The sequence below is a fragment of the Gekko japonicus genome, unplaced genomic scaffold (assembly GCF_001447785.1).
Source record: "Gekko japonicus isolate JY-2015 unplaced genomic scaffold, Gekko_japonicus_V1.1 scaffold490, whole genome shotgun sequence".
NCBI classification, from domain to species: Eukaryota; Metazoa; Chordata; class Lepidosauria; order Squamata; family Gekkonidae; genus Gekko; species Gekko japonicus.
Window position 1 is genome coordinate 632,020 of NW_015165249.1, and position 9,815 is coordinate 641,834.

Here is a 9,815-nt window from a genome sequence, read left to right on the forward strand (position 1 = left end):
GCATGACTAAACACCAAGGCGCACGGAACGCTGTTACCTTCCCACCAAAGTGGTACCTATTTATCTACTTGCAATTTCTTGCTTTCGAACTGCTAGGTTGGCAGGAGCTGGAACTAGAGATATATATGTTACATTGTATATATATATATCAATCCTACCATAATAACAAAGATCATTTTATCAAAAAGTTAAATTCTAAATAAAGCTAGCTTAAATCTTAATACTGGTCTCAGGTGTTTTATAATCACTTATATTCTGTTGAACTGTCCGTTTATCTTATATGCTTCTTCTTCTTGTACTCAGGTTAGCTTTAAGTATTTTAGGTGCAGCTCCCCTTTCCCCGAGTCTGAGGTTTCCTAAGTACTGCTAGAGCTACTCGAAGTGTCATCTGGCCCCAACAGGGTGCTGATGCTCACTTTGTTCAGTCCGGTTTCCCTCCCTCTGTCTTTCCCCTCCACTCTAGGGATTGGATCCAGACTTTCTGCTCACACAAAGCACCTCTGGCAGTGGAGTGCAACTCCACCCCCCTTCTTGCTGCAGCCGTTAGTTTCCCTGGGGGGGGCAGGGCATCCTCAGGAACAGTAAGAGAGGCAAATGGAGGAGTCTGCGGCAGGGAGGGGGAATTGGTGGGAATTACCCGTCTCCTTCCATTATCAGAAAACTGAGTCTGGATCCAACACTATATCCCGAGACTCAGGCTGAGACTCTGTGTATCTTGACTGATGGGAGCCACGCTGGGAGGCAATTATCTAGAACCCTGGTTCCCAAAGTGGGCAATACCGCCCCCTGAGGGGCGCTGGAACGATCCAGATGGGTGGTAGGAGCCTTGGGTGCAAATTTGTCACTCCATCTTTTTGTCCATTTTTTGAAGGTAGATTTCCAGGGGGGCGCTGAGTAATTTTTTTCTGAAAAGGGGGTGGTAGGCCAAATAAGTTTGGGAACCTATGATAGAACACGATAATACAGTTAAAAAGCACACCTGGGAAGGGGGCTGGGATAAAGTCCATGAAATGTACAGCTCTTGTTGTTCCTGTAATAAAAACCATCATCCGTGTGAAATATTACTTATTTATTGACGTATTTCTCTCACTTACACCCTACTTTTCTCCCCAGTAGGGACCCAAAGTGACTTACATCATTCCCTCTTCTCCATTTTACCCTCACAACAACCCTGTGAGGTAGGTTAGTCCGAGAGCACTTGACTGACACGAGGTCACCCAGCAAGTTTCTGTGGTAGAGTGGGGATTCGAACGCAGGTCCCCCCCCCGATCCTAGCCTGACGCTCTAACTACTGCACCACAGTGGCTTGTGCAGGCCCCAGTTTCAACCCTCACTGATGGAATTTCAGTCTCGCAAGGGAACAGAGGCACCACCAGGGGGATGGCAACACACATTCAGCACGGTCAGAGGCGGTCTTAACTGTAGGGCAACCAGGGTTGCTGACCATTTCTCTACCATCTTTGCAATTATGGTGGACAGCAGCTGGGGCAATCAACTGTAGGGCAGTGGGGGGGGCCCTCCCACCAACAGCCCTACAATGGACCCCCACCAACAGCCCTACAATGGATAACCTCTTGTGCCCACCACAAAAGTGCACCCTTGTGCCCAGTGATTGGGGTGGATGGGGAGGCAAAAACAACCCTGTTAAGTACCCTGCCCCCTGGCCTGTCCGCAGCCCCACCTTCTGTTGCAGGGGAAGAAAGAGCATGCATCAGCGCTTGTCGCAGCAGCTGTTTGCACCCGCCCACCTCCCTGCCTGCTTGCAGTGGCTGCTCATGCCCCCCACCAGCTCACAGCCACGGCAGCTGCTCAGACTCACCCTGTCTGAGGCTCAGTTTATGCATGGGGGAGTGGCAACTCCCACCTGCCTCGCCTTGCTTGGAGTGGAGGTGGTCCCAGCAGAGGAGCAGGAGTGATTCTGAGATCCCCCCCCTGGACTTCTGCCCAGGGCCCCGGAATCCTCAGCCCCCCCTCTGAGCACAGTAACCTGCCCTGATGTATTCCTAGATGCTTGTCAATCAGACGGTGTGGGTCAGGTGATGGTTACAGCTTCTCTAATCTGTGCTTATCCCCGGTACCTATTTAATACCATCGTGTCTGTATAAACCAAATTCATTCCTGTCATTCTGAACACTTCCAGAGTGGCTTGGAAGTGTCCCTAGTTTGTATCGTGGTAGAATGGATTGTGCTTGGATTTGTCAGCTGAATAAAGGGAGGGGGCGGAGAGAGATGTTACATTACGTCTTGTAAAACAGACGCCCAAAACCAGCTTGTTAAGATTTCAACACAAAGAACTGCTTTTTTTGTGTGTGCAGCTTTTCACCCGTTGTATTTCAGCATCAATCCAATTTCTGTTTACTTTGGAGCCGGTTGGCTTTTGATCATTTGATCTATTGATAGCAAGAAAACAGCCAGCTGATCTCTATGCAGCAGAAAGCAGAGCAGTGCCTGAGAAGAGGGGGAGATGGGACTTTTACCTGCCTGTTTTAAAATTCTGGGCTGCAAACAAATGAGTTTGCTCGGAAAGGATGCAAGAAGACTGGCAGGCAGGGGAAACGCAGGGTACGGTGCATTTTGAGTTTTGGCAAATGAAGACCGTTAAAGGGTTAATAATATAATTAATTAAATGTAAATATGAGTACGAGCAGTCATTTGGAAGCAAAAAGTGTGTTTCTAAATGCACTGCATAGGTTGGTAATTGACCTACAGTCTGTTATCGGCCGTTCCAAATGAGTATCACCAGCATGTTCAGCGACAGGCTGTGCATTGTGCAGTGCCCTAGTCCTCATGTGTACATGTTCATATGGCTGTGAGGGAGACAAGGTAGAAGTGCCCTGCCATATCGTAAGACTCATGGCCCATCTAATGCCCCAGCATCCTGTTTTTCTCAGTGGTCCTGGAAAGCCTACAAGCAGGGCAGAGATGCCAGTGTCTCCCCCAGTTCAGCAACCGGTATACCCTTCAGAACACGGTGGTTTCATTCATAGCCACAGGTATCATGCCGAAAAGGCATTATTCGGGTATTTATTCGGCTCAGTAAATTCCGAGTGCTCACCCCTAGTCAGGACCCTTGTAGTGTGTGCATCCTGTGGAAATTCTTCATTCCACCTCGAATCTCGGAACACGAGAAGGCTTTCATCGCCCTTTCGACGGTAAACCAAATTGGCTGATGTGCTGCGTTTGGATCTTCCCTTCCCTTCTCCAGTGCAGAGCTCATAGACACACACATACACACACATCCCAGATGCCAGCCCTACGTTCTGATGCTAACACACAGGGAATGTTTTATCTAATGAATTCCAATCAGGGACTTTAGCAGTGGCCTTGAAATAGCAGGCATCAAAGCAGTGATCTTGATCGAGCATCTAATTACAACAGTGACCTGCTGCGAGCTTAAAAATCCTGGACAAAGAGGAAGGGCTTCTTCAACAGCCTCGAGTCTTGCTCTGAATTCGGAGCCGACCGCTGAAAGAAAAATAGGAAAAGACTAGGGGGGTGGGGACGGCAGGCTTTAGATGGCTTCTTAAGTAGCTCAGGGGATGCGGGCTTTTAACTTCCCTGCAAAGCGAGTTCCCTCTTCCCCTCTGTCGGATGCGCCGCGGTTCCTGAGGATAGTGCGTGAGCAGCTGCAGAGCTGAGAAAGCCCACTGAGCAGATGCTCAAAGCAGAGATTAGTACCAAGGAAAAGTGGGAGGTTGGGGCCCTTTTCCTGAGCCAGGATTTCACGAGCAAAAGGGTCTATTATGAGCGTGCAACCTCATCAGCCATGCTCAATTAAATCAGGCCTGATCCGGGGAGGGAGGGTTTTCCTTTGGGATACTGCTGGTAAATAAAAGTTGAAGAGGCGGAGGCGTGAGATGTCAGAGACTTATCCACAGCTCTGGTTGCTAGACTCCCATTTCCCCCCCAGCTTAACTTAACAGCTGCCTTGCCAGGTTCTTTTCCGACCGTGCGCCCACCCATGCGCTGAAATCCAAATTGAGGTTGCGAGTCAGAACATCTCCGCCTTGGGCTATTTGTCGGTGCCAGTGTGTGCATTGATTCGTCAGAAGGTCAGGGTTTTTTTAACAAGTTCTCCGGGCTCTCTAGCTGGCCTACGTAGTTAACCAAATGTCAGGAGCTGATTGGCTATACTGTTGGGCTAACAGGTATTTCCTGGCTCCAGCAGCAACAGCCTTCAGAGTGCTCTACTGCTGTGGTCCCTGCCTTAGAAGGCTCATACCCCAAAGCAGCATGTGTTTGGTAGAATTGCTGCAGTCTCCAGGAATATCTGGACATTTTGCTAAATTTTATGGATCTGGTTAAATTCCCAGGCCATCAAATTCCCTAGTCAATAAGTTCAGTTGATTAAAAAAAAATCTTTTGATCAGTTAAAAGGGTGTCCCAGTTAACTGGGTGGTAGATTTCTTTTAAATTAAAATAAATAAACTCTAATTATTTTGAGTGTAATAAAACAGGGGGAAGGTAGGAACCATCCTAAAAGAGGCATTCATTCTGTCTCTCTGGGATATCCCTATAGAATATTCCCCCCAATAACCAAGAAGAAGGAGGAGGAGGAGGAGGAGATTGGATTGATGCCCCGCCCTTCACTACCCAAGGGAGTCTCAGAGCGGCTTACAAACTCCTTTCCCTCCCCCTCCCCACATCCTGTGAGGTAGGTGAGGCTGAGAGCTCTGACAGAAACTGCTCTTTTTCAAGGACAGCTCTGACAGAACTATGGCTTGCCCAAGGTCATCCATCACCCGCAAGTGGAGGAGTGGGGACTCAAACCCAGTTTTCCCAGATTAGAGTCCGTGCACTTAATGTCAGCAAGCTGCCATGGAGTTACTATGTTATGTTGTAACCTCTGAACCTTCTTCCCCGTCCCCCCCCATCTGTAGGTGTTTACTTTCTCTTGCTTGCTGCATCTGCGGAACTGCTCAAGGTTAACAGCTGGAGGTGGGATTATGTTGTGGCATCGCTTGGCTTGTTATGTATTCGAAGCTTGAAAACTGCCCTGTGTTTATGTTGTAAAACCGTTGTGTTCCCAAGGAATTGGGCGCTTATTTTATCTGCATTCCCGCCAGCGGGAATTGGGCTCATTGGTCCTACACGGGTTCAAGTTCCTTTATTATGTTGCCCTCCGGGGTTTGTAGTTATTCCTAACAATTCTTGTGTTCCTAATCTAACCATCGCTTTATAATAAATTTAACTTTGTTCTTCAAACGTAAATTTATTTCAAATGCATAAAAAAATCAAACACTTAACCACTACACCAAACTGTCCAGCAAAGCCTATCTTCTCATTATCCCAAGAAACCTCAACTGAGTTGATCTGGTGGTGGGAAACGCCGTCAAGTTGCAGCTGACTTATGGTGACCTCTCATGGGGTTTTCAAGGCCAGAGACGTTCAGAGGTGGTTTACTGTTGCCTGCCTCTGTGTAGCAGCCCTGGATTTTCGTGTTGCTCTCCCGTTCAAGAACTAACCAGAGCTGACCTGCTTAGCTTCTGAGATCTGACAATATCAGGCTAGCCTGGGCCATTCGGGTCAAGGCTGAGTTCCTGTAGCCGTCTCTGCAAGTGTTAAGAGGGAGTAAAGTAGGAACAGAGACCACAGGAAAGGCGAGTCTTTGGGGGTCCAGGCGTAGTTTTGTGGACGAAGCAGAGACAGTTCTTTGGCCTAAGCCACACAAGCTGGGGGTGTCATAATGAGGGGAGCACCAACAAACTGCAGGGGCTCGCTCCGTCCTGGCCACGCGTGGCACAGCAAGCAACAGGCATTCCCTCCCGGGCCCCTGTCGGCCCCAGCTGGCTCCTAGCCGGGTATCGTAGCAGTGCTACAAGTCTGCATTGGGGCCTCACACAGCTGTAATTTCCTTGTAAGAAACTGATCCATGAACTCCATCCTGTATAATGTGACCCCTAGAAGAGAAAGCTGTCCTTTCAGCTGTTCGGAATATCAAATCTGGAATTCTTTTGCAAGACAGAAGAGTGGCAAAAAGGTGATTCCGCTCTTGGTGTGGCACAGCGGCTAAGAAACGAAACTGCAAATCGGGAAGGCCCTGGGTTTGCGTGTTCATCTGATCGTAAACTGATTAGGTGGAAACATGTTCTCCTGGGTGTGTGTGTGTGTGTTAAGTGCTGTTAAATCACCTCCAACGTATGGTAGCCCTCTGAATTAATGTCCTCCAAAACATTGTCCTGTTGTTAACAGCCTTGCTCAGGTGGTCTTGCAAACCGAGGGCCATGGGTGCCTTTATTGAGTCCATCCATCTCATGTTGGGTCTCCCTCTTTTCCTGCTGCCTTCGACTTTTCCGAGCATTATTACCTTTTTCCAGTGATGTCTTCTCCATAATGTGAATACTTAAGAATGGGCACAGTAATAAGACCAATGAAAAAAGGAAAAAGAACTGTGACAATTTAGCGCTTGGTAATATATTCATAAATCATAATATACAATAACAGAAAATAAGTAATATATATAGTGAATGTAGACGGTGGTCTCCGGAATGGTGTGCCGTTTCGACAACGATCTTCTTCTGAACAAGGGTGTGTACAAAAACTGTCCTTCAACAATTCATTTCTCTTGGTGACGTATTGGAAATATACTGTCGATTCACTTCATCATGAGGCTATGCTTACAGCTATGTTCTTCAGTGGGCTATATTACTTATATCACTTAATTTCTGTTATTGTATATTATGGTTTATGAATATATTACCAAGCGCTAAATTGTCACAGTTCTTTTTCCTTTTTTCATTGGTCTTATTACTGTGCCCATTCTTAAGTATTCACATTATGGAGAAGACATCACTGGAAAAAGGTAATAATGCTCGGAAAAGTCGAAGGCAGCAGGAAAAGAGGGAGACCCAACATGAGATGGATGGACTCAATAAAGGCACCCATGGCCCTCGGTTTGCAAGACCACCTGAGCAAGGCTGTTAACAACAGGACAATGTTTTGGAGGACATTAATTCAGAGGGCTACCATACGTTGGAGGTGATTTAACAGCACTTAACACACACACACACACCCAGGAGAACATGTTTCCACCTAATCAGTTTACGATCAGATGAACACGCAAACCCAGGGCCTTCCCGATTTGCAGTTTCGTTTCTTAGCCGCTGTGCCACACCAAGAGCGGAATCACCTTTTTGCCACTCTTCTGTCTTGCAAAAGAATTCCAGATTTGATATTCCGAACAGCTGAAAGGACAGCTTTCTCTTCTACGGGTCAAATTATACAGGATGGAGTTCATGGATCAGTTTCTTACAAGAAAATTACAGCTGTGTGTGAGGCCCCAATGCAGACTTGTAGCACTGCTACGATACCCGGCTAGGAGCCAGCTGGGGCCGACAGGGGCCCGGGAGGGAATGCCTGTTGCTTGCTGTGCCACGCGTGGCCAGGACAGAGTGATCCCCTGCAGTTTGTTGGTGCTCTCCTCATTATGACACCCCCAGCTTGTGTGGGTTAGGCCAAAGAACTGTCTCTGCTTCGTCCACAAAACTACGCCTGGACCCCCAAAGACTCGCCTTTCCTGTGGTCTCTGTTCCTACTTTACTCCCTCTTAACACTTGCAGAGACGGCTACAGGAACTCAGCCTTGACCCGAATGGCCCAGGCTAGCCTGATATTGTCAGATCTCAGAAGCTAAGCAGGTCGTTGTTGTTCCCGTGATTTGGAAGCTGTGTGGACCGCTTGCTTGACAGCCGTGTGGCTGCGGAGCAGCCAAGAGGGATTCAGAAGCAGCGAGGGCTTCCTTTGAGTCAGTCGGCCGGTGATAGCTTTTGCAAAGCTGAGTAGAGCTAAAAGGAAGCTCCAGCTTTTGGGGGAATGGTGGCAAATGGCCCATGTTGTGGCAGAAATACATAGTAGGGGGCATCTTAAGGTGCATGTAGCATAGTTATTTAGGTACAATTTATATACTTCATTCATACTCCTTCTTTCTCTCCCCTGCTCCATTTTATCCTCACAGCAACCCTGCGAGGTAGGTTAGGTTGGGAGTGTGTGACTGGCCCAAGGTCACCCGGCAAGCTTGCATGGCAGAGCAGGGATTCGCATCGGGCTCTTCCAGATCCTAGCCCAGCACTCTGACCACTACACTGAGCTCTCGTGAAGCGCGAAATGCTGCAACTTCAGCTCAGGCCTCGATTTGTTTCAGTATTTCTGCCCCACTTCTCTCCCCAGTGGAAGACCCCAAGCAGTTCACGGCATCGTTCTCCTCTCTGCCTTGTCCTCATGGCAATAACCCTGTGAGCTGGGATGGGCTGAGATTACCCAAGGTTAACCAGTGCGCCACTGCATCAGAGATGGGAGTCGGACACGGGTCTCCCAGAGCCCAGTGCCAAGTACTCCACTTCGCCGGCTCTCACCGTCTTGCAGCCCCACATATGGCGCACCTGCCGTAAGCCTCGTCCGTCTCCTGATGTGATGCTTAAAGCTTTTGTTGTTGCCGTTGCGGTTTAAATTACACAGAAAGGATGCAGACAGCCTGTTCCTCCCTTCTTTTTCCATCCCCACCTTCTCCCTCTGGCTCTGGAATGAAAGAATCTCTCCCCTGTTGTCAAGTAATGACACTCACGCGCACACAGGCCTCGGGAACACGAGGACGAGCCCCGATTAACATTCACTGTACTGTGTACATGAAGGAATCCAAGGTCAGAGAGGAGCCATGGGGGACCATTAACGATGAAAGCAATTTGCATGAATTGCTGCTCGCTTTAGCCATTCAAAGGGCTTTGGAGCCCAATGCTAGTTAAGTTCCCGCGCGCAGCAACGGCGTTGAACTTTTAGGAGGGGCAGAAGCTTCCTTCATTGCACCGGTCCATCCTGGAAAAGGGGGAAAAAATAGTAAAAGGAGATGTTTTTGACTTTAAATGTTTTTGATTCTCAAAATCTGCCCAAGGATATAATGGAATGGTGGATGCTGTGATAAGGGGAAGATGCATTCAGTTCAGAGAAAGGCTTTGTCTCAGCAGGGGATGAGGAGCATAGTGTGTGTGTTGAGCTTTGGGCTTCACTGAGGAGTCGTGTTTTGCAGAGAGGTTGGAAAGAAGGACGTGGTGGAGGCAGAATCAAATTGGTCTTCTGAGAAGGTGTTTATGATCGGGCTGCCAGACTTACGGGTCCTGGCCCCACTGGTGGACCTCCTGATGGCACCTGGTATTTCTGGCCACTGTAGGCAGAAACTGGTCTTCTGAGACGGTGTTTATGATTGGGCTGCCAGACTTACGGGCGAGGCCTGGAGATGACCTGGAATTACAACAGATTGCCAGAATACAGAGACCAGTTTCCCTGGAGAAAACGGCTGCATTTTAAGGCAAACTCCATGATATTGTGCCCCACAGAGGGTCCTGCCCTCCCCAGGTTCCAAATCTCCAGGGATTTACGACCCAGAGGTGGCAATCCTAGTTTATAATGGGAAGTCTGTAGCTGCTTGCTGTCTCCCTCCGCTGCCGCCTGCTCACTCTCTGGGTCTGTATCAGAACCTCTGACAGTTCCACAGCAGGAGTAGATGTTCTCGCTTCCAGTTCGTGCCACCCCGAGTCCGTTGGGGCCTGCTGGGCATCGGTATGGAGCTGCTGAAGAAAACACAACACTGTGATGTGGATGACCTGGGTGGCCCAGGCTAGCCCAGTCAACAGTGTGATGTGGATGACCTGGGTGGCCCAGTCTCGTCAGATTTCAGACTCTGTGCAGGATCGGCCCTGGACAGTATTGGGATGGGAGACCACCCAGGAATTCTGGGGTTGCTATGCAGAGGCAAGGCAATGGGCAAACCACCTCTGTTTGTCTTTTGCCTTGAAAATCCTGTGGGGTCACCATAAGTCAGCTGCG

At 48.7% G+C, this 9,815-nt stretch overlaps 1 protein-coding gene across 1 annotated transcript in view; it reads left to right on the forward strand.

Moving 5' to 3' along the window:
- ARVCF (armadillo repeat gene deleted in velocardiofacial syndrome) overlaps positions 1-9,815 on the forward strand; it is a 249,860-nt gene that overhangs the window by 190,686 nt on the left and 49,359 nt on the right. The gene's annotated exons all lie outside the window — the stretch shown is intronic.